Genomic DNA, 25,197 nt, shown 5'->3' on the forward strand with positions numbered 1-25,197 from the left:
TTTTAAGCCATTAAAACCCAATTGAATCTAAAAATTTAGGTTACATTTGGTAATCATTTTATTTTCTATTTTTATTTTTGAAAATTAAACCAATGGACACTACTTCCACCTCCAAATTTCTTCATTTTTTTATCTACTTTTCACCAATGATTTAAAAAATCAAGCCAAATTTTGAGGGAAAAAAAAAACAGCTTTCAAAATTTTGTTTTTGTTTTCGAAATTTGGCTAAGAATTGAACCTTGTACTTAAGAAATATGCAAATTATTGTAACAAATGTTGATGAAATAGACTTAATTTTCAAAAACAAAAACAAAAACAAAAAACGAAATGGTTACCAAACGCGATCTTAGTTATCAGTTTTAGTTTGTAAAAATTTTTATTCTATATATTTTTAAATTTGTGATAATTTAGTCTCTTGACTTACATGAATATTAGTTTAGTCAATTTGTAACAATTTAATCTATATTGTAAAAAACAGTTTTTAGATTTAATGAAATTTTTTACATCATAATTGAATTGGCTCTTAATACAATCAATAAAAGAATAAGAGGTTTGAACTCGAAAAAATTAAAAGGATATTGTCCTTTTAGAAACTATTTAGAAAAATATTTTGTTTTCAAACTATTTATAAAAATATTGTTGTTTTTTTTTCCCTTAAATAAGTCGAAAGTTGAAAATTCGACCTAGATGGGTCGAATTTTGAACCCTCGATCTTCTCCTTTCTCTTTACATTTGCACATCGAACTTTGAACCCTCGACCTTGCCCTAACATTATTATTGAGTTTGTTTAATTATCATTCTGGAGACCTTCCTCATAACACTCATAATTATTTGATGTGTTCAAAATAATTTTGTATTGGGAGAGAACGAAAGAGGGAAGAGTAAGAGAGACAGCGAGATTATGAGAGACAGCGAGATTTTGAGAGAGCGAGAGTTTGAGAGAGCGAGATCGAGATTTTGAGCGAGAGCGAGAGCGAGATATCCGTACAGATTTCCCTTTTTTTTTTTCTTTTTTTAATTATTACACATTTCACCTTCTTCTTTCTTCCTTTTCTTTCCTTTCTTTTCTTTTCTTTTTAAATTTTCCATTTTATAAAAACAATTTCTAAAAATATTTTTTTATTATTTATAATTTAAAAAAAAAAAAAAAAAAAAAAAAAAAAAAGACAACAGAACTCGGCATCACAATATCTTTGGTACCAAATGTACTAAAGGAATTCCAAAGTATTACCGATTATTGTAAATCTTTAAATTATTTTGAAAGGCCCCACGGGTAAACTGCTGTAATTAAAAATATATGTTCTTTATATCAATAAACAGTCTTATTTATAGACTTGCATGTGAAGGTTTGAGTGTTGATTTGATTATATATGTCCCCAAATATTTATGCTCAAAATATGTAAATTTGATATTGAATGATTTTTTACCTAACTTTTTAGATTTAGATAATCTGATGTTATTATTTATGTAAGTGACATTTAAAAGCTTCTATATCAAAATAATTAACTATTCATAATATATAAAAATAATGAATTAAAAAAATAATATTCTCATAAAAATAAAAAATGTAAATTAAATATCTCATTTATATAAAAATAATTACAAAAAATCAATGTGGTCCCATAAGGCGGACGTTTGTCGATTTCGAGTTGGTTGTCGTCGTCGACTTCGAACTTGAGGTTACTCGGTGTCTTCTTGGATGTTGCTCCTGGTACCTCTGCAGGCGCTTCATAATATAAATATTCATTATGCTCTCCATGACCCCGACTAAGTCCATGCACGTATGAAGACGAAGACCAGTCTCTAGTCATAATGTCTTTGAACCAAATGCTGCTGGCAATCATCATCATCGGACTAATCAGTTTGACTCTACGTCTACATCATAGGGGGCAACTCTTCTGCATTATGTGCAACCTTATCAAACTTCATCATCTTCCCGAACAGGTCCTCTATGTCTAGGAAACTGGTAGAAGGAACGATAGGCTATATTGTAAATATAATGAATTTCCTCCATATAGCTTTGTTGTCACTATATATAGCAAGAACCTAGTTCGAATCATTCACAACCTCACGAAGTCTACGGTTGTTCGATCTCCGTGGGAATTATAAAAAAATTAGACAAATATTTTAAAATAAATTAAAATTAAAAAATAAATAGTAAATATTCATTTACCAGATGAACCACAACTGCTCCCGGTATGGAGTGACGTTAGCGCCTTGTGAATTATATATACCAATGAATTATATTCTGGAGTGACATATGTGCCAAACTGTTCAAGAAAAAACCCCCACTGCAATAAAATCTTGCACGACAGTGCCATCGCACTACCAAATGTGCAACTTTTCAGACCAATCTCCAGTCTTTTAGTCAATATCATAGCAGTACGGTTCAAATATTTAACAAGGCAATGGGACATTCTGCTGAAACCGAATATGTCCCCATCACCCTGTCAGGAACGATGTCACTCACCAATGTGAAAAACATATGAGAGACTACAGTGCCATATGTTTTGATCATTCGTACAAAAATTAAGTATGCATAATAATTTCATACGACTCCCAAATAACCTAAAACAAAAAATATATATATAGAGAATATTAAAGACAAATACAATAAAAATGTGTATATAAAATAATCAATTAGGTTTAGTGTAATGTACATGTTTCGGTTGAAACAAGATCAAACATGATATCTACACTGGCTGACTACATGTGTGGTTGTCCTAGTCACACTAAAATTTGTCTCTCCACCTAAATTTTTTAAATCGATATTTATATTTAAATTAACTAGATCATGATATAAAAATTAAATTGAATTAAAACAAATATCCGAGAACCGTAGGCTCGTCCAACCAACTGAGCGTCATTAGCATGTTGTGGCTGTGGAGCCATTGTTGGAAATCGCTCCCAAGCCAATAGTTGCAAAAGTATTGAGAGGCCTAACTATCTCTTCGAACTCAGGTCTTGTTGCTTGCATAGTTGTTTATACAACCATGCCAAGTATGCTCCACCCCACGAATTACCGCCCCACATTATGGAGGTTAGCTAATAGTGGCAGGAACATCAAGTGAACAAAAAATGACTTGATTTATCTGAAAACAGACTTCCACCATCTGTAAGCTCACGAAATTGTGTTCCTAACCATATTAAACTTAAACTCGATCCTTTAATCTTATCGGCAGGTTGGCGGATGCACAGAGGTACAGTTGACAAACTTCTAACCAGTCATCATAAATCACTCTGGTGACCGGTTCACCATCAACAGGTAACACCCAACAAACATTTCTTATATCTTTATAGAGTGATAGTGCACTCTCCAACAGACATATGGAATGTATGCATCTCAGGTCCTCCATATCTCATCGACTCCATGTCGCTGTGATCCAATGCTTCAGTCCAACTTTGAGAGTGAAAGTATTCATAATATGGCAACCTCCATAGAATCCAGAATGGAAACGTATTATGATTAGTAGCGGCTAGCTCATCGTGGATGGAGTGGGATAAGTGCGCTGGAGAACTGCCTCTCGACGCCTACAAGATATTTCTCCAATAGTACAATCTCGCCATCCAACAGTTGATCGGAATGATATGTGACTGGTCGTATAACAAAATACACACCTGCACGAGGAAGTCAAACGAAAGTTCTGGATACCCTAATATTATCACCGATGATCCTTGAAAATAAAAAAATAATATTATTTTCTCTCTCATCATTTTAATAATAAAATATTGTCTCATATTAGTAAGAATAACGCTTATCGATCTTAATTAGGTTAAGAAATAAATGTACAACTTAATTAGAAGAATAATGTACAACTTAATTAAAAGAATAATATACAAGTTAATTAGAAGAATAATGTACAACTTAATTAAAAGAATAATGTACAATTTAATTAAAAGAATAATATACAACTTTATAATAAAAAAAATTGAATATACAATAAATTTATTTACTTTCCATAGAAATATTTATATATATACATGACCAATGAGAAAAAAAGCTAGTAATCATTAATGAAAAAATAACAACAATAACAGAATTTTGAATTATAAGAGAGAGCGAGATTGAGAGCGAGATTGTAGGAGAGAGTGAGATTATGAGAGAGAACAAGACGCATACATTCCATAGACATTGAAGATTGTCCCATCCTACAATCTCGCTTGCAATCTCGCTCTCTCCTACAATCTCGCTTTCAATCTCACAATCTCGCTCTCTCTTACAATCTACTTCACCCACTTATCTTCCTTGTCGAGGGTTGAAATTTCGACTTATGTGTGTCGAAACTTCAACCCTTGACAACTCTTGTTTCCAAGTTTTTCTTTGTTTGTTGAGTTCTCAACGTTCGACCTCTACATTAGTCGAATCCTCAACCCTCGACTTCTAGCCTCAAACTCCCAAAACAACAATATTTCTCTAATAAGTTTCAAAACAACAATATTTCTCTAATAAGTTTTGAAAACAACACTATTATTAAATGTCCGTTTGAACTCACCTTTGTAAGAGCTTTCATGCGATTCATACGACTACTCAATCGTGTGGAATCTTGGACAATGGACAAAAGCCCGATCCATTAGTATCGTGAGTCAAGAATAATGTCGTTTGTCTTTAAATTCAATGTAATGGTTGACACGGTGAGGAAGCTTCTAGTATTACGGTAGTATAAAAAAATTTCTATATTACCTCTATTTATTGCTTGCCACATAAAAAACTTTTAAGAATTATGTGGGATCCATGTAATAAATATTTAATAAATTAATAAATTATTTAATGATGTGTCAAATAATCAGTAAAGGTAGTATATACTGTCGTAGCACTAGAAATTTTTTCTAACACGGTCCACTTTATCGACGATAAATTTAATGCAAATTACTAAAAAAAAAAAAAAACTACATATTAGTAGAATGCATCACATATACTACTTTTATTTTATATATTATATCTAAAACATAATAATTTTCAATTTCATCCTTCAAAATTTATAATTTATTACATGTACCGGTTCTCGCCTAACCAAATTCTGTCTCCTAAATTTTCATTTTAAATGCGATCAATTTTTCTTTTTTTTTTTAAAAATCATACCATATTGATATTTTAAAAATAAAATTATTTCCCGTAATGCTAAACAATTAATCTAAAGTCACAAATCACTCTAATTCATAAAAAAAGTACAAATTGTAATAGTAATTTTATTTTAAAAACCAAAACTATTAAAAATATTTTCAAATATAACAAAAATATTACGAATGTTGATAGACATTGATACATAATAACATTTTACTTTATTTATAAATAAATTAACTCATTTTTTATATTTAAGAATAATCCTTATTTTAGCCATTATATCTAAACCACATTAAAAAGTTTGAGGAATTACTTAAACAACGATATCAATTCTAAATAAACAATTTAGAAGTAGAAAAACTAAATTCGCGTAAATTTGTTTAATTTATCTTGCCTTGAGTAAAAGTGATTTTAGACCTCATTGTTATTATGAGGGGTTGTTTGTTCGTTGCCGTCTCAAGAAGGCAGGATCATAGGTGGTAGGGCTTTTATAGGCGTACTAGAGTTCCCTGTAATCGACACGTTGTCAAAAATAACACTTTTTAAGATTCCAATTTTGGTTCTTAATTATTTTCTAGTTTAGTTGAATTTTAAATTTAGTTCCCAATCTCGATAATTGTGTCAATTAATTATATCTCTTTTTTAAATAGTTGGAACTAATTAAGTCCCTATTTTTTTTTCATTATCATTTTCTGTAGCTTCTGTTATTAAATTTTCCCAACCGAATGGTATATATTCTACCATGTTTATTCTAAACAACATTTTATTATTATTTTTAATTGAGAAATAAAATATCAATATTGAATTAAAAATTAGGTAAATTTAGAAAACCACTCCTAAAGTATGGTTGTAATTATAATTATATCTTCAAACTTTTTATGATAAAATTTGGTTTTTCAAACTTACACAAATATTAAAATTGGACACTTAAACTTACATAATTATAGAAATTATAACAATTGTATATAAATTTGAGAGTTCAATTTTTCTCATTTGGAGTCTAGTTTCTATAATTATTGTAGATTTTAAGGTTTAACTCTAACACGATGAGGATCTAATTTTTACAACTGAACGTTTGAATGTGTCATCACAATTACCATCATATTTCAGGAGTGGTTTTTGCAATTTGCCCTTAATAATTATGTCAATTTAAATTATGAACTTTCGTGAGTGTATCAGTCTATAATCTCAATTACTTTCAATTTGGGTAAACATTGTGTGAGACTCATATTTTTATTAATTAAACTTCTAAATTATTGTCAAAATGAACTCTTAAATAAGATTCCTTTTGGAAAATCGTTCATACATTAAGTCTGATAGTCTATTGTATTAATTCAACATTTGAAAAAGTCCACACACATGTAACAATTGATGCGTTGACTATTTTTAAAAATAATATTACTAAAATGGTCTAAATTGATTGAATTATAAAAATTTAGAAGCTTAATTAAAACAATGGAAGTCTTATACAATTTTTTTAAAACAAAATTTAAATGAATGGTAAATTGATAAGTTTACAAAAGTTTAAGATTTAAATTAATATAATTATTGTTGATGCCAAATTTTTTAAGAGGAAATGCATCCGTGTTTTTACGTTACAACAATGGTAAACCTATAATTTTGGAAAGAGAGGACCAACAAAACAAAAAGGAAAAAAAAACTATGATGCCAAAGTCAAAATGATAACTCTGGAATGAATAATAATTTAGAAGTTTAAGTTACCTAATATGAAGATATAATGATGTATTTATAAAGAAAGTTGTCATAGATTATTCCTTATGGTTTTAAAGTCATCTTAGAAAAATAAGACAACTGGGTCGAGGGGCGTGTCTAGTTTCATGTTTGACTAGGTCGGTCTTGGTCATCTCCTTTAGTCCATATTTCATATCTAAAATGATTTTTACTCACGTCCTATTAGGCATTAGGCAAGGACAAGGCTAAAAACACTGATTTGGACCAAGGCTTAAACTAGGTCTTTTTCCTAGACATGTTTTGGTCCTGAATTGTCACTTTCGATTGTTATCATGTTGTCTTGATATTGACTCTGTCTTTTCGCACTAAATGTTAGTTAAATCATTTGATCCAAAATCATTCATAATAATTAATATTAATAGATTCTAACTCATAATTCACAGAGTTTGGAGTATAAATAGATATTTTTATTCGAGGAAAAAATTACTTGTTTTATGTGTAAAGAAAATAAAATAATTAACGAATTTATTAAAACAATGCCCCTATTCGTGGAAGGCCGTAGTAGCGGCTAACATAGACAAAGATTCTTTCAATCAAAAAGGAAGCAACGCCTGAAAATCGGACACGTAATTCATGGCGCAAATGTCAAAAGTTTCTTACAAAACCTATCCCCCTTTCTCCCTCTCTCTCGTTTTCAGTTGCCGCCGTTTCAGCCATTTATGTATATGATATCGCCAATCCAACAATCACCATCTTCTTCCTTCGGAAAGGATGCCGGCCGCCGGAAAAAGCATCCACAAAGCTACTCCAGTCGCCGATTCGTAATTTTAGGTATTGCGTTCTCACAGCATTTCCTAAATTTTAAATTCCCGATCTGTGATTTACTGGAACTGCTCGTTTAGTGGATTTGATCTTATTCTGTTTTGGCGGATTGTTTATGGTAGTTGATGATCGGTGGAATCGATCTCGATCGAGTTGAATTAGTGCTCTATTCGGAAGATTTCGAGTTGAGGAGGAAGTATTTATCGATTATTGTTCGAATTTGATCGAGTTGTGTTGAATTAGAGCTCTGTTTCGAAGAATTCGCGCTTGTGATTTCGAGTTGGAGCGGCCCTTGTACCGTTTCCGCCTACTTTGCTGCTTGGTTGCGAAGAAAATCACTCGCAGGTTCGTTCTTCACTGATCTGATGTTGTATTGTTTAAAGTCAATTTGATCTTTTATTTTGTGATTTGATCGAGCAGAGAGGTAACTTTTGCAGTTTTTTCGTTGTTATCTTCTTCTTCTCTCGCTTTCCTAAAATAAGAGAGAGAGAAAATGATTTGCTTCTGATTCTGAGTCAATGGAAGATTCTCAAATTGCTGGTCTGCTGCCAAAAGCTTTTTCCTTGTCAATTTCACTACTCAATTGAGAAAGAAACTTATATTCTTTTTCTTTAATTTTCGAGAATATTCTCCATCCCTTTCAGATGATTACATCAAGAGCCCTCGATTTCTCCCAATTTCTTTGAACATCAAATACTCTGATATGATCACCGTGGTTGGGAAATCAAACTTTATGAATTAAGTACTCAACGAGATTCGTGTTAAAAATTTGATAAAATGGTGGGCAATTTCGAAACTATTTGGGAGAATAAGACTATTCCCTTCCACCAATACTTCACCATCAGCTTCGACCAGCTTCGACTTCCGCTCCCTTTCCACCAACTTCATTTATTGCTTATTTGGAGTCGGTGGTGATCAGTTCCATCTTCTTCTATCTTAACTCCTCCGACACAAACTCCGTCATCGACAACTCCTAACAATGGTGCTATCATGAATAGAATTATTGTTTCTGAATCTATCATCACAGCCATATTTCCTCCACCCACTACTTTAAATTCGACTCTGTCTTTTTTCACTCTAAAATTTTCAAACTAATTAAAAAAATGATATTTGATTGTATAAAATTTTCAAAAAATCAAAATACAAAAACATAAAATAAGTTGAAAAAAGATTTAAATAGATCAAAACAAATAAATAAAATGATATTTGAAAAAAGAATTGGTTTAGTGTTGATATTTGAAAAGAAATAACAATATGGTTTGATGATTTAAACTGGGGAGATATTTTAGGAGAAAATAAAGATTATGATAAAAGAAACATGCAAAGGAAAAAATTAGTTACACTTAATTTGTCTTTTGAAAGTTTTTTATGATACTTCAGATGAGATATTTACGTGACCCACAAATTAGTCTCCAAACTACACCCAACAAATACATAAATTTAAAAACAAATACACTACAATTGAAAATCAATTAACCAAAACTATTTTGAACTTATCTAAAATTCTGTAACAATACTTTCTTGTTCTAACCCAAAATATCAGTTAGAAAGTGAGAGTTGGACCGATAACAAACTTTATCTAAATAATTGCATTTATGAAGATAGAAACCTATTTAGATTATAGTATGAAAATACCAATTAAAAATCGTCAATTGGAATTACCAACCAATTATGATGGGGGTGTTGATGCCAATCGTGGGATCTCGAGAACATAAGAGAAACAACTAATATTCGACGATGATACATCATTCCTTGATCGGATCTGTCTAGGTGGGTTTAAGACCCCCAAGTAAATTAGTTAATACCAACACCGTCCATATGCTTAGCCTACATTCTCAAAATGGCTCAATGGAGACCACTTTGAAAAGAAGAGACGTTGCGACTTGAACTCTTGGTCGATAGTCAACTGTCGAGCCTTTCATCTATGCACTAATGGATTTGATCGATAAAACCCGTGAATCTTGATTAAGGTTAATAGAAAGTGTAATAAAAGTAACAAATCTCAATTATGATAATTAATATAATATGGTATCTTAAATTTCAAAACAAGATTTGAAAATTAGTTGATGTACACGATTCGAAAATTAAAAACAACTATTGATTTGAAAATTAAAAACAACTATTGATTTGAAAATTCAAAACAACTATTGATTTGAAAATTCAAAACAACTATTAAATCGCGAGATTTATGACAAATTATCCACTTGAAATGATGATCTTAGTTGACGTTGAAAGTCCGCTGGATATATAGTTGAGCAATCAATTACAGTCTCATTAATAAATATGTCGAATTAATTTCACTGCAGTTAAAAGGGACTATAAGGGCATGCTAGGATTTCAGAAAATTGGACTCACGTGACATTTATGTATTTTGCTATAATTCAAAAGGATATTTTTTCAAATGATAATGTAATTACTACTATATACCTATTTGATTATTCCTATTTCTCATAATTTTTCTTACAACCATTTTGCAAATCGGGATGTAAGACTAACCCAAATGTGTGTACATATATAGTTTTTTCATATGTTATATTATATATATATATAAAGAATTAATAATATTTTTTAAAAAGAAAAAAAAATATATATTAAAAAATAATTAATTTTCAATCGCCTAATACAATCGGTCACTTCAAACCTAACCCAAAACTCAACCTAAATTTTGATCCAATGAGCAAAGCCTAAGAGTTGGGCCATGAACTTGACAATTTAAGATTGGGTCTTTACTTTTTCGGGTTGGGGCTTGACTGACCCAATGATTAGGGTAGTCATCAAGATGTGTTTTTTTGGTAGTCAATGATTTACAAGTGATTTTGTGGTACTAAAAAAAATTTGAAAAGTCGAAAACATAATTTTTGTCCTTATACTTTAAAATTTGTTAAATTTTAGTTTATGTATTTTCAAATATCCAATTTTAGTCCATGTAATTTCAATAAATCTTATAATTGGTTCTTAATGCTAGTTTATTGTTAGTTTTTTTTAGGGGTGTAAGAAGTCGAACCGAACTAGTCAAGTCGGGTTATATTTGAAATTTAGACCGAACAGTTAAGGTTTGGTTCGGTTCTTCGGTTCGCCTGACCCGCTTAAGGTTTGGTTCGATTCTCCGGTTCGCCTGACCCGCTCAAGTAGGGTTATTCTTCTTCGATTTCAATTTTCACTGATCTCACCCAGTCATCCTCAATCCGCTCTCCATCTTCTTCAATTTTAGGGACTGTTTGGGGGTCCAACGTGAGATGGCATATCTTTACATCCTATATCATCTCAGTGTTTGGAAGCCTATTATCCTATCTCATTGATTTTAATTGTTTGTGGTTCCATTTTTGGAACGCGTTTTGTATTTTACTGTCATTTTCTTTCTGTGTATTGTATATCATCTCAGTGCTTGAACATACTCGATCAGAACTCCCTAGACATCCAAACCCTCTAGACATCGAAACTTCCTACATCCTATATCATCTTAGCGCCCCAAACAACCCTTTAGTTTTCACTATCTCCTTTGCCACTCCCATCCCAAAAACTCATCCTCCGTTACACATCAAGTGTCGTCTCTCCGTCTTCATCAAGTTCTCTTCGTCTGCCACTCCCCTCTCTCCTTATCTGTCCGTTAGCGTCGCTCAGCTTTGTTGTCAGCGTCGATTAGGTTTGTTTGATCTGAAATTTAATCCGGGTTTTGTTTATTTTTTTGATATGAAATTTCTTCTAGGTTTATGGTGGACTTCTTCTAAAAATTCTTTGGATTTACTGTTTTTTTTTTGTCATGATCTTGATTTCTGAATCGACCCCATGTTTTGTTGGGGGGTTTTGATTCGTTAATTGGGTTACTGCGTTTTTTTCATGGCGGGAATTATTGAGCAAAAAAGCAAGAGGAGGGGAAGGAACATGGAAGGTCATTCCAATTTGTTAATCCTTCTTCTATCTCATTCAGATTCTCTTCTCCTTCCCCTTTTGCCTATAATCTAGTTCAAACAATTTTCCATTTGCTCTCCGTCATTATTCCCTCTTCTGCAAGTTTTTTTTTTATTCTTATGTTTTCATATCCGACCAGACCGGGTCAGGTCAGGTTGGTTTTCTTTCATACAGAACCAACTTGTTTCGGGTCAGGTCGGGTCGGTTTTCAACCTGTCCAATTACACCACTAAGTTTTTCCAAAAACTTTTTAATGTTAGTTTTTTCAAAACCTTTTAGGAAGAAGTATCGTTTTAGTTTGATTTTTAAAGAAGAGATGCATATGATCTCTAGGTCTTTAGAATATATGTTTAGCCCTCTAATTTTTTTAGAATTAGTGCTTTTGTTGTTAATAGACATAAAAGTAGTCTATTGCTAATAAAAATTAGTAATTACTAATGGACTTACATAATTTTTTTTAATTAACAATAAACATAAAATTGTTTGATAAATTGTAGACATCTAAAAGTGATAGAATGTGTAGACATCTAAAAGTGATAAAATGTAGAAATATTCTATTAGTGGTAGATATAAAATGATTTGTCTTATTAAAATGATATATTAATTAAGGGTGTTCGTGGGTTGGGTTGAGTTAGATGGAAGGACTTTTAAAATCCAACCCAATTGTTCGGTTGTAAATTTCTTCAATCCAAATAACTCTTATTAAAAAATAAACCCAATCCAACCCAACCATGAAATGTTTGGGTTGGGTTGGCTCGGGATACTCGGGTCATTTATTTAATTTTTTGTTCTAAAAGAAAATAAAATGTTAATATGTAAAAGTTTGATTTAATTATTTTTGTATATTGAATTAAGATTAACAACTCAATTCTAATTTATATAATGTAAAATTTTTTTTCAAAGTGCTAAAAAAACTATTTTAGGAGTTGTTGGAGAATAAATTATCCAACAAAAACTAATGAAATTAAATAAAACTAAAATAAATATATGTATATCTAATTATATCATAATTAAAAAAATATAAATTTTAAAGTTTATAATAAGTTCAGATTGGTTTAGGTTGGTTTGCTTCTATGTGAACCCATGAACCAACTCGGTCCATTAAATTTTCATTCATTTGAATCCAACCCAACCCAAAAGAGTTGATAATCCAACCTAAAGGTTGATCAATTTTTCGGGTCATCGATTTGTTTTGAACACTCTTACTATCAATGACAGAAGTCTATCATTAATATACTATTAAATGGTGTATTTGGTGATAGACAACAATTTAAGTTGTCATATTTGAAAATTATTTATATGTGTGACATATTTGCAAACATATTCAACAAAATTTATAAAGAAATTGTATTTTTAAAATTGATAACATAGGTACAATAAGGGTGTACATAGATTAAATTGGGTTGGGTTGAGGATATTTTTTGAACGAATCCTAAAATTGAGGTTGATTGGGTTGGCAAAACAAAACCCCCAAAATACCGAACCCAATTTTTAAAATTTGAATTGAATTGGGTTGAGTTGTCGAATTATAACTCTTAAAATTTGGGTTGAAATGGGTTGAGCTATAACATTTTCCCAACTAAACATGATCTCTGTCGTGGCGAATTCCTTTTCCCTTGTATTTGACGTACTTCTCCGCTAACAAACGTGAATTTCTTTCCTCATGGCCGATTTTATAACGCACGCGCATTGACATGAATTGCTCGCATTTTGTTGGAGATGCATACGAAGGTCAATGTTCTTCGTTTTCTTTTTTCCTCTTTTTATTCTTCCTTTTTGGCACATTCAGTTTTTTTCCCATTTTTAAGGCCATTAAATTGAAAAAAGATTGCATTCTATTTTAAGATTAAAAAATGAGACGATATTTTTGGATATAAGTTTATTCATTTGATATTAAAAAAGATGTGAATTCAACCTTAGAGGAGCAATTACAAGAAGTAAGGCAAAGAAGTAAGGCAAAGAAGTTTCAAGAGGCTTTCACACTATATCTTCAAAAGCTAACAAATTCACAAGAACCAACAAATAATTTTGAGCCCAAAATGTTAGTTCAACGAGTCAAAAATAGAATGACATAAGATGACACGGGAAAAGTCCTATAGTTTGGAAAATGACATAGAGGTAAAAAAAAAAGTGTGCAGATTTTGTGAAGAAAAATGTCGTCAAATGTGCATTGCATGAGAAAACGTGATGTCAAACATTATCAAATGTGAAAGTGAAGTTTGCCACCTTCTAGAGGAGTTATTTAAGAAAATTTAGAGATTTTCTATATTTTTAGTTTTGCATTTTAATTTATTAATTAGTATGCAATTTTAGGTCTTATTTTCTACAATTTGCAATTAATTGTGTTTGAATAACTTCTGAGTTCTTGGTCATATACATGACCTTTTGGCCTATAAAATGGCTTGTAATTCTCTTCAAAATACTCCTTTGGTACTGTCTTTCCCAACATCCCCCCCCCCCCCCCCCCCCAAATCTTACTTTATATTTAATGTCTAAATCAAGTCATTGGATAAGCTTGGTCTGGTCATCTTTGGCCGACTTTAGAGGTGAAATTTCTTTACTTTGTTTCAATTTATTTTTTTCGTTTATCATTTTTTTATACAAAACATATTACAACTTGTCCTAAAATCTTCTTCAAATTTGTTCTTGGATCATAAAAAAAAAAAAAACTAGTTAAAACAAAAGCAACAAAAGAAAAATATCAAAAACAAAAAAAAGGAAAAGTTAGTAGGGAAAAAAAAAAAAACAGCAACAAAAGAAAAAAAGATATTAGCAAAAGGAAAAAAATTCAAAGTTCCAAGGCACATGAAAAGTTCTTGTCATTAGTTTTTTTTTACTTTATTCAACTTTTCGAGTTGTTGATCCTAAGGTTTATTTGCTTTAGTCATAGTTTATAAGAGTTGATCATTTGAATTAGTTACATCAAACTTTAGTAGAATTGCACCCAAATTTAAGCCAACATTTACATCTTTGACCTGGTACCAAAAACCTACCCTTGAGTGATAAACGCAAGTGTCTTTGAGTAAATTTGGTGAAAAGTATAGTGAGGTCCTTTTATTTCTAACTTCAAATTTCACAGAGTGAAGGAGTACCACACGGTTGGGGTTGATGTCCTAAATCTCGTAGGGTCCTATAGTTTGTAATTGTATTGTACAAAAATCTTATTTATCTAATAAAATATATGATGTTTTATTTGACATTTAGTTCAATAGCTTTTCTACTATTGTATGTAGACGATATCCTACTCATTGGGAATGATGTAGGTCTACTGACTGAAGTTAAGAATTGGCTAGCAGCCCAATTTCAAATGAAAGATTTGGGAGAGGCTCAGTTTGTTATGGGAATTCAGATATTTAGAGATCAAAAGAACAAAACGCTAGCTCTATCTTAAGCATCGTACATTGAAAAAATGCTTGTCAAGTATTCGATGCAGAAATTCATGAGAGGTTTATTACCTTAGGCATGGAGTTATTGTTTAAGGAACAGTGTCCTAAGACACTTCAAGAGGTTGAGGAAATGAGACGGATCCCCTATGCATAGACTGTTGGCAGTCTAATGTATGCGATGTTCTATACTAAACCTGACATCTGCTATGCGGTGGGGATAACGGTCTAATACAGGATATGATCATTGGACTGCCGTTAAGAATATCCTCAAGTATCTACAGAAAACGAGAGACTACATGTTCGTGTATGGTTCTAAGGATCTGATCCTTACAGGATACACAGACTATGATTTCCAAACTAATAAGGATTGTAGGAAATCCACATCAGGATCAGTGTTCACTCTTAATGGAGGGGCATTAGTATGGAGGAGCACCAAGCAGGGGTGCATTGCTGACTCCACCATGGAGGCTGAGTATGTAGCGGCTTGAGAAGCTACTAAAGAAGTTGTTTGGCTCAGGAAATTATTGACAAATCTGGAAGTCGTTCCAGACATATCAAAGCCCATCATACTTTATTATGATAAGTTCTATGGCTAATTCTAGAGAGCCTAGGAGTCACAAGCGCGGGAAGCACATAGAGCGAAAGTATCATCTCATCCGAGAGATTGTGCATCGAGGGAATGTGATCGTCACGCAAATAGCTTCAGAGCACAACATTTCCGATCCGTTTACAAAGGCTTTCATGACTAAGGTGTTTGAGGATCACCTATAGAATATGGGTCTATTGGACAAACCACATTTAGATTAGAGTAAGTGGAAGATTTGTACTGGGCGTGTTATGCCCTAGTTTATTATTTGTGTACTTTATATATATTAGTTTGACTTTTATATTATACACCCCACTAGCTTTAGGTCAAGTGGGAGATTGTTGATATTGATGCCCTGAATCTCATAGGGTCCTATAGTTTGTAATTGTATTGTACAAACATCTTATTTATCTAATAAAATATGTGATGTTTTATTTGACATTTCGTTGCATTAGTCCACAAACCAATAAACTAACATCCAATGTTATTTTGTAGCTTAAACATGTATGTAGAGACATACGGGTGGATCATGTTAAAGTGATAACCGAAATGGTCTGTAGTAGATGAATAAGGCTAGATACCTTATCCTGGTGACACTACGATCGACCTGCTTTGTAGATGTTACAATTGTTGTAAAGTGCCACAAATAATTTGATACTGATCATTCATGTGGAAACATGTGAGCGTGGTATTCTATACAAAGGAGTTTGTATAAGATCAAACCACGAAATGAGTAGTCTCATTATATAATGCTATTCATAATAGAGACTTATATTTTACTAGATGGCCATAGGTAACATGACCTAAATCCTGAGTGAGTTGTGAACTTTTACCTATAAAGGCGGTCCTTTGATTTGTATGGGTGAGAGTGGCCAAATCGCCAACTCTATAAACCTACCATTTTGGGGATTCGTCTGATTGGGGAGCTGGAAACACAGCTATATAAGAAGAAGTTCACTCCTTCCCTAACGTCTGGGTAAGTAGATAAATGCTTACTTAAAGATTGATTCCGGGGCTTGAACAATGTGGTGTCACACTCTCTCTTGGTTTGAGAGGGGTTTGGTCATAATTGGACTATGATTTATTTTACATTAGAGGGATCGATGGTACTTAAGGAGTTGGATGTAACTATAGGGCAAAACGGTAATTTTGGCCCACCTGTACTTACGAGCAATTTGTGAAGGGTCATTGTACTAGTGATTGATTATATCCAATGGACAAAAAATATATATGTAGTGCAAAGAGTGCAATTGTCGGTCTTTCGTGGAGTGTCCGACAATTAACAGATGGTGAATAATTTAATCAAAAGAGTTTAATTAATTATTCACGTACCGTTGGAGCTTCAAACTATAGGTCCATGAGGTCCTCTCTGTAGCTCAACGGGAAATTAATGAGAATCATTTTTTGGATTAATTTGAATAATTTAAATTGATTGAGGGAATTAATTATATGTGATATAATTAATTTAATCTGATTATATATGATATAATTACTATTATGTATTTAATACATTATAATATATAGTTTATTTGAGAGGAAATAAATATTTTGATATAATTCAAATATTAATTACGTGAATTGGATTCATATAATTAAATTTAATGTAAATGTGATTAATATTAAAAGCTATTGGTGAGAGAGAATTGAAAGTATGGGTTACATTGTATTTGACATAATATAGAAACTATAGGTTATATGTTATATTTGATATAACATATAGTTTACTATATATATTATATGACAAGGTAACTATCATATATATATTTATATATATATATATATTAATTGTTGTATTAAAAATAAATTAATTTTATTTTTTGAAATCATTTTTTGGGGAGGTAATTGTAACTCCTTCCCCTTTTTCTCTCTGAAATGTGATAGTGGAGGGTTGGCTGCTTCTTCTTCCTATTCTGGTTTTCACAGAGATTGTTACATAACACAGAAAAAAAATCACAAAAAGGTTATGTGATTTTTCTTCCCATCTTCTCCTCCTCTCTACTTTCTCAATCTCCCCCATCCAGAAAAAAAAATCACAAAAAGGTTATGTGATTTTTCTTTCCATCTTCTCCTCCTCTCTACTTTCTCAATCTCCTCCATCCAAAATAACTAGAGCCCAAACCTTCTGGATTGTCATCCGGAGAATATAGTGGTAACATCATGGTGGTGTTCCTATCGGTTCGAGGGTTTTCATTTGAAGATCGGTTTTCAAAGGTAAGGATTTTCTTAACTCATTATTTCTTTTGTATTTTCTTTAAGCATGTTGTAATTATCAATTAGATGCATAATTTTCTATTTCTTTGCTGTAAAATTCATATTCTATAAATTTTGGGATTTGGGTTTGATCTTGTTTTCGCTTAAGGACATTCAATGATTCCTTCAATTGGTATAAGAGTGGAGTTTTTGGCCCAAAATTTTCCAAAATTTTGGAATTAATTTTACAGTGTACTGTGGGACTTAAGGATTTTGTAATTTTCATGTGATGAATGTTTAAGATTGTGTTTGTTTAAAATTATTGGATGTTTTTGGGATTGACACTTTTGTTTATCACTTTCAATTTACTTTTTGGTTTGTGAGGCTCCATATTTTGGGCATTTTTGATTGCGATCGAGTCTGTATTTTAAGTCCTTAAGTTGTTTGTGGATTTTTCGATGTCGATCTGTAGAAAACGAGACCAAATTCGACAGAGAAACAATGGAGAACGCAGCTGTATAGTGGAGACTGTATTGCAACGTTTCAACGTTGTGCCCTAGCGTTGCAATGCTGCAATGAAGAACAACGTTGTGTTCTTTCCATAGCGTTGCAACGCTGTCAAATCGATTCTTGTCTGATTTGGTTTGTGGCTCATTTGGTTCGCTTGCAGTTCAGTCAGTTCGAGCGGTTCAGGTCCGGTTCGAAGGCTGAATGGTTCGGTTTTGAGTGGTTCAAGGCTTGATTCGCTTATTTTGAACCGGTTGATTATTAGTTTAATTAGTTGTTTAAGTGTCCAATATCGGTCCAATAATTTTTTTTTTATTAATTATGCATTTGATGTATGATTTTAATTCAAAATATATATGTCATATTGTATGTCATATAATATTAAATCCCACCATAGGTTATGCATTTAATTTCATGCATCATTTATATTATAATTGTTATAATATATATATTTGCATGATTTAATTTTGTAGCATGCTCATGCATCATATAGTATAAATGTTATAATATATGTATGCATGCATTAATAACATATACATGCAATATTTATATTATAAGAGTTATAATATATAGTATGAATTTATGTTTAAAGTATGTTATTAATAATTTCATTACTTTAATATATAATTGTTATGTATGTTAGTAATGAAATGAATTTGCATGATGCATGACATTACCTTAGGTAATTTAGAATTGTTATAATTTACTAAGTATGTAAATGAATGCAACGTATGGTTTTAATTTATTTCATTTACTTATAATTGTTATAATAAAATGAAACTAGAAATAAAATCAATAAATCAGAAGTGCATGTAAACTTTAGGTTAAAATCATCTTTTAAAATTGTTTAAAAATATGATTCATATAGACCTAAGATCACATTTCTAATGAGATTAGAAATTTAGTTTAATCTTTTAATCGATTTAATAGGATTAAATTGGTTTTAATTAAAAGATTAACATTATAATAAATGTATGTATAAGAGACCTTTTGTCTAAGGCTAGTTTTGTCTAGACTGGGGTATTTAAGTTGATAGAAATATAATACCCCTACCTGGGAACTTACCTGTAAAGGTGAATTAGATAGATTTGTTACAAGCATGCAATTGTTGGTTAACGTTTATTAAAGTGTTTAATGAACCTTAATAAAAAATTGTTTAACTATCCAAAGAAAATGTTGGTTTTGGGCAAATTAAACAATTACTTAGTTAAAATCAGTAGCTGGATTTTCCTAAGTTAATTAACCCTAGGTAAAAAGCTTAGTGGTAGGAAAATGGGGTATCCTCTTCACGTTTCTCCCTAAAAGTTCATACCGTGAGATCTATACGCGGTCTCGAGGCACCTTAAGTGTCCCCCTACAGATGATGTTTGTATAGATCAATATGAAGGTGAATGGAGAGAATGTTTATAGTAACTGGGAGTGGGATATGTGACAACATATTGAAGAAACTCTAAATCTAGAGAACCAGTGAATGAAAGCGGATCGATCCAAACTAAATTGTGAAAAAACATAAACATTTACAATCAAATAGAAACAGTTATGCATCAAAGAATAAATTACAACATTCTTCAAAGTAAATACAAGGGATCAAGTGATAATACCTTTGAAGAACTCTTTCTTCACATATTTCCCTCGATCGTTTAGGAACTCAGCAAACAGCACGAACTGAAAAATTCTCGATCACCAGCAAGTATAACTCGATTCTCGATCTTCAAACAGAATTTGACACCATCACAAGGTTACCTTGGTATTCACAGTTTGAGAATCTAGGAGTTGTGGGCTCTTTATGAATTTGGGTAGAGGGATGTAGGAAGTAGATGAAGTAAGCGATCGAGTAAAGGACAGAACGATTGTGTAGAAGATATCAGTCTATCGCATAGACTCGATCCTCGATCGTGTAGTAAAACTACACTATCGTATAGTGAACTCGATCTCTATCGTTAAGCCTCTTGACAAGCAATCCGATTACTTGATGCGTGTAGCTTGGAATCAATAATGAAAAACTATTTTTCTTCTTTATCCCTCAGTTGGCATAAACCATCTAAAACCACCCACTAAGGTAAGTTATTGGTGAAAAAGAATATTAATTATCTCATAATCAATAATTTATAAATAAGTACAATAACTGACTTATCATATTATATTTATAAGCTATAACTTTAATATTGCATCATATGCAACATATAAACCATAGTTCTTTTTCTCTTTTTATGGCATTTAATATAAATCATATTTATATGAATTCTTCCAATCAAATAATAATGTATCAAATACATTAAATCAATTATATCATATTAATTGAACTAATTTAATTATATCATATACAATCAAATTCCTTCTTGTTAATTTGAACATTTCAAACTAACCCAAAAATTGATTCTCAACATGAATCTTTTGAATTTTTAATGGAAGAAGAAGAACATCCAGAAACTTTTTCAGCAGTCTTTAATCTCTCATAATCTCAACAAATTGGAGGAGTTTTTATCCACCTCTATCATGCAAGCACTGAACAAACATCTTCATGCCAGCTCTAAGTTGCTATTCCGAGTGGGAATTGTGTGTGTTTAATGTGGAAACACCTCCTACTTCAAAGAAGTGAGGTGTTTCCACTTTGAAAATTCAAAATTCAAAACTTCATATTTTCAAAAACTTAATTTCCAGTTTTAATCAATTCCAAATTAATTAAAACCAATTTGATTAATTCACAATTAATCAAATTCAAAAATTCAAAATCCAATTTCTCAAATTGAATTCAAATTGGAAATTAATTTGATTCTTGATTAATTAAGCACATTTAATTAGTTAAATAATTTAATATCAAATATTAAATTAATCACACATCTAATTTTAAACATGAATCATATCCATGTAATCAATATTTAAATCAATATTTAAATATTATAAACTCTCCAATTTCGTTTAATTTTAACAAATGAAACGTTAATTATATAAAATATAATTCTACAAACCCTAATTTGAACTAGAACTTATTCAAATTCAAACCCCAATGTCAATTTGAACATTTTCAAATAGAAATTCAATTTAAACAATTCAAATTGATATTATTCCAAATTCACTCAATTTATTAATTCAAGATGTTCATATTTTACGAGTTAATCGAGGGACCTTATGGACCTACAGATTATGAGCTCCAACGATTTAAAGTTAATTGACTAACACTTTTTAGACCAAATTGATCAATATTCGTTAACTATCAAGTTACACCACTATAACTCGATAGTTGCACTCTCCTAATTGTAGATATATTTGTGTCTACATGATTTAACCATTACCAGTAAGTCGACTCTTCACATGTTGTCCGTAATAACAGTTGGGTCAATATGCCATTTTACCCCTGATATTACATCCTACTCCTTAAGTGCTTACTGTTCATCTAATGAACAATTGGTTTATGATCCAATCACTAAACTAGATCTCTCTCAGGCCAATGAGAAGGTGGGGCCCTTTGTTCAAGACCTGGATTCAATAATTAAGAGAACGACTTTTCTCCTATCCCTAAATCGGGTAGGTGTGAATTCCATCTTGCACCCTATATCTCTAGCTATCTACTCGGTCTTACTCCTAAAATGGGAGGCTTATTGAGTCGGTGCTGTTGAGCCAACCCTCACCTATGCAAATCTAAGAATAATCCCAAATAAACAGGAGTTCATAGTTAGCTCAATATTAAGATCGAGTTACCTAGGTCATCTAAGCGAAATAGTTAGTCTTAAATAGTAAATTGCTTAGGATTAAGGACGCCCCCACTCCTCATGTCAATACATGAACGAATTAGGATCACTTCATTTGTAGCACCTTTACAACAACTTGTAATAACTATAGAGTAGGCCGTATCCAATAGTGTTACCAGAATAAGAAACCCAACCTTATTCATATACTTTAGACCGCTTTGGCTATTTACTCGAACTTGATCAATCTTTATGTCTCCACATAAAGTTTAAGTATTCATGTAATAGTGATGGATCTTAGTTTATTGGATTTAGATTTTAAGAATGCAATTTGTAGATTCAATAACAACTTTATTGAAGAAATGTTGAATAACATCTTTATTGATAATAGAATATGTTTAACTTTACAAACTGCAAGTTTTAGGATATACAACCAAACAATAAATATAATTTATATTAAATTCCAAAAAATAGAGAAAAGAAACTATAGTTTATATTGTATGTGATACAATATTAAAACTATAGGTTATATGTTATATTTGGTATAACATATAATTTAATATAAATATAATATAATAAGTTAGTTATTCAATTTATTTATATTTTATTATTATTTGTATAGTAACTTTCCCACCTTCTCTCTCTAACTACCCTAGTGGGTGGTTATTAATTTTATGGCAAGAGGAATAAAAGAAAAGTGGTTTTCTTCTTCTTCCTCTACAATTGATGATTTGTTGAACGATCGAGAGATTTATAGAAAAGTTCTGTGTTTTCTTGTGAGAAGATCCTCAATCTACCTTCTCCACTTAAACTTATCCCTCCTAACCAAAATAGTCAGAGCCCACCACTCCTGGGTTTTCATCCCGAGAATACTAAGGACTCTTTGCGGTAGTGTCTGGTTTTTTGTTCGAAGAAAATCTTGAAGAAGGTCTTCAAGAAGTAGCTGAATTTGTGATTGTTCAAGGGATACGTGAAAAAGAAGGGTCTTCAAAGGTAATGTATCTTGAACCTTTTTTCTTGTAAAAACATGCTGTAATTTATTTTGAATGCATATTTTGTATGTTTACTGTAAATTATGTATTTGATAATTAATGGAATTTGGATGATCTGGTTCAACTCAAGGATCTCCTCAATACGAGTTCCTTCACCTTCTGTATACAAGAGGATTATCAACAGTTCAGTAGCTTTTCTATTGTTGTATGTAGATGATATACTACTTATTGGAATGATGTAGGTCTACTGACTGAAGTTAAGAACTGGCTAGCGAACCAATTCCAAATGAAAGATTTGAGAGAGGCTAAGTTTGTTCTAGTAATTCAGATCTTTAGAGATCGAGAGAACAAAATGCTAGCTCCGTTTCAAGCATCGTACATAAAGAAAATGCTTGTCAGGTATTCGATGCAGAATTTTAAGAGAGATTTACTACCTTTCAGGCAAGAAGTTATATTGTCCTAGGAATAGTGTCCTAAGACACCTCAAGAGGTTGAGGAAATGAGATGGATCCCCTATGCATTGGGTTGGCAGCTTAATGTATGCGATGTTATGTACTAGACTTGATATCAGCTATGCGGTGTGGATAGTTTGTAGATATCAGTCTAATCTAGGATATGATCATTGGACTACCGTTTAGAAGATCCTCAAGTATCTATGGAGAACGAGGCACTACATGCTTGTGTATGGTTCTAAGGATTTGATCCTTACAGGATACACAAACTCTGATTTCAAGACTGATAAAGACTCTAAGAAATCCACATCAAGATCAGTGTTCACTCTTAACAGAGGGGCAGTAGTCTGGAGGAGCCCCAAATAGGGGTGCATTACTGACTCCACCATGGAGGCTGAGTACATAGCGGCTTGTGAAGCTGTTAAGGAAGATGTTTGACTCCGAAAATTCTTGACAAATTTGGAAGTCGTTCCAAACATGTTAAAACCCATCACACTTTATTGTGATAACAGTGGTGTTGTGGTTAATTCTAGAGAGCTTAGGAGTTACAAGCGCGGGAAGCACATAGAGCGAAAGTATCATCTCATCCGAGAGATTGTGCATCAAGGGGACGTGATTGTCACGTAGACAGCTTCGGAGCACAACGTTGCTGATCTGTTTACAAAGGCCCTCATGGCTAAGGTGTTTGAGGGTCACCTATAGAGTATGGGTCTATGGGAAAGGCCACGTTTAGACTAGAGTAAGTGGAAGATTTGTACTTGGCTTGTTATGCCCTAGTTTATTGTTTGTGTACTTTATATTTATTAGTTTGACTTTTATATTGTACACTCCTTTAACTTTAGGTCAAGTGGGAGATTGTTGAGGTTGATGCCCTAAATCTCGTAGGGTTCTATAGTTTGTAATTGTATTGTACAAACATCTTATTTATCTAATAAAATATGTGATGTTTTATTTGACATTTAGTTGCATTAATCCACAAACCGATAAACTAACATCTAATGTTATGTTGTAGCTTAAACATGTATGTAGAGACATACGAGTGGATCATGTTAAGTGATAACCTAAATGGTCTGTAGTAGATGGATAAGACTGGACACCTTATCCTAGTGAAACTACGAGTACGACCCACTTTGTAGATGTTACAATTGTTGAAAAGTGCTACAAATGATCTGATACTGATCATTCATGTGGTGGCATGTGAGCAGGGGTATTATATATAAAGGAGTTTGCATAAGACCAGACCACAAAATGACTGGTCTGATGATATAATGCTGTTCATAATAGAGACTTACATTTTACCAGGATGACCATGGGTGACATGATCTAAATCTGAGTTTGTTGTGAACTCCTACCAATGAAGGCTATCCATTGATTTGTATGGGTGAGAGTGGCCAAATCGCCGACTAAATAAGCCTACCATTTTGGGGATTCGTCTGATTGGAAGCTGGGAACATAACTACACAAAAAGAAATTCACTCATTCTCCACCATTGGGGTTGAAGGATCTCTGAAAAAAGAGAACCTTGAGTGGAAGAAAGATCATCCAAATTTCCATTTTTCATTGAATGTAAGTTTTATAGTAAATTAAGAACAATATATACATTTACATAAATTACAACATGCTATTAAAATTAGGTTTTAGAAACCTTACCTTTGAAGATAGATCTTTAAGAATCCTTTGAACTCGAAGTCGACACTGTTGGGATTAGTGTCCTAATTCTCCTAGAGTCTCGTTGTTTTTTAAAGATACACATTGTTCAATGAATAAAATAAGTATTATTTAATTCTGGCATTTACTCATATCCAATAAACAAAGCTCCTTGGTTATCTTATGTGAACTTAAGCATGTATATGTGATATATAAGTGGATCATGCCTTAAGTGATAACTTAAATAGGTATGTAGTATAAGGATT

The 25,197-nt window shown here is 31.9% G+C and overlaps 1 long non-coding RNA gene across 2 annotated transcripts; it reads left to right on the forward strand.

The window, feature by feature from the left end:
• The first annotated feature begins 7,290 nt into the window (after nt 1–7,290).
• On the forward strand, nt 7,291–18,529 carry LOC120067810. 2 transcript variants are annotated; one of them, XR_005479023.1, is made up of 3 exons: nt 7,291–7,585; nt 7,699–7,921; nt 18,120–18,529. It is a non-coding gene; the product is annotated as an uncharacterized LOC120067810 (long non-coding RNA). The 2 variants fall into 2 exon arrangements; XR_005479022.1 differs by lacking the exon at nt 18,120–18,529 and having other exon boundaries at nt 7,295–7,585; nt 7,699–8,133.
• Nucleotides 18,530–25,197: the final 6,668 nt, after the last annotated feature.

The sequence above is a fragment of the Benincasa hispida genome, chromosome 12 (assembly GCF_009727055.1).
Source record: "Benincasa hispida cultivar B227 chromosome 12, ASM972705v1, whole genome shotgun sequence".
In the NCBI taxonomy this organism is placed as follows: domain Eukaryota; kingdom Viridiplantae; phylum Streptophyta; class Magnoliopsida; order Cucurbitales; family Cucurbitaceae; genus Benincasa; species Benincasa hispida.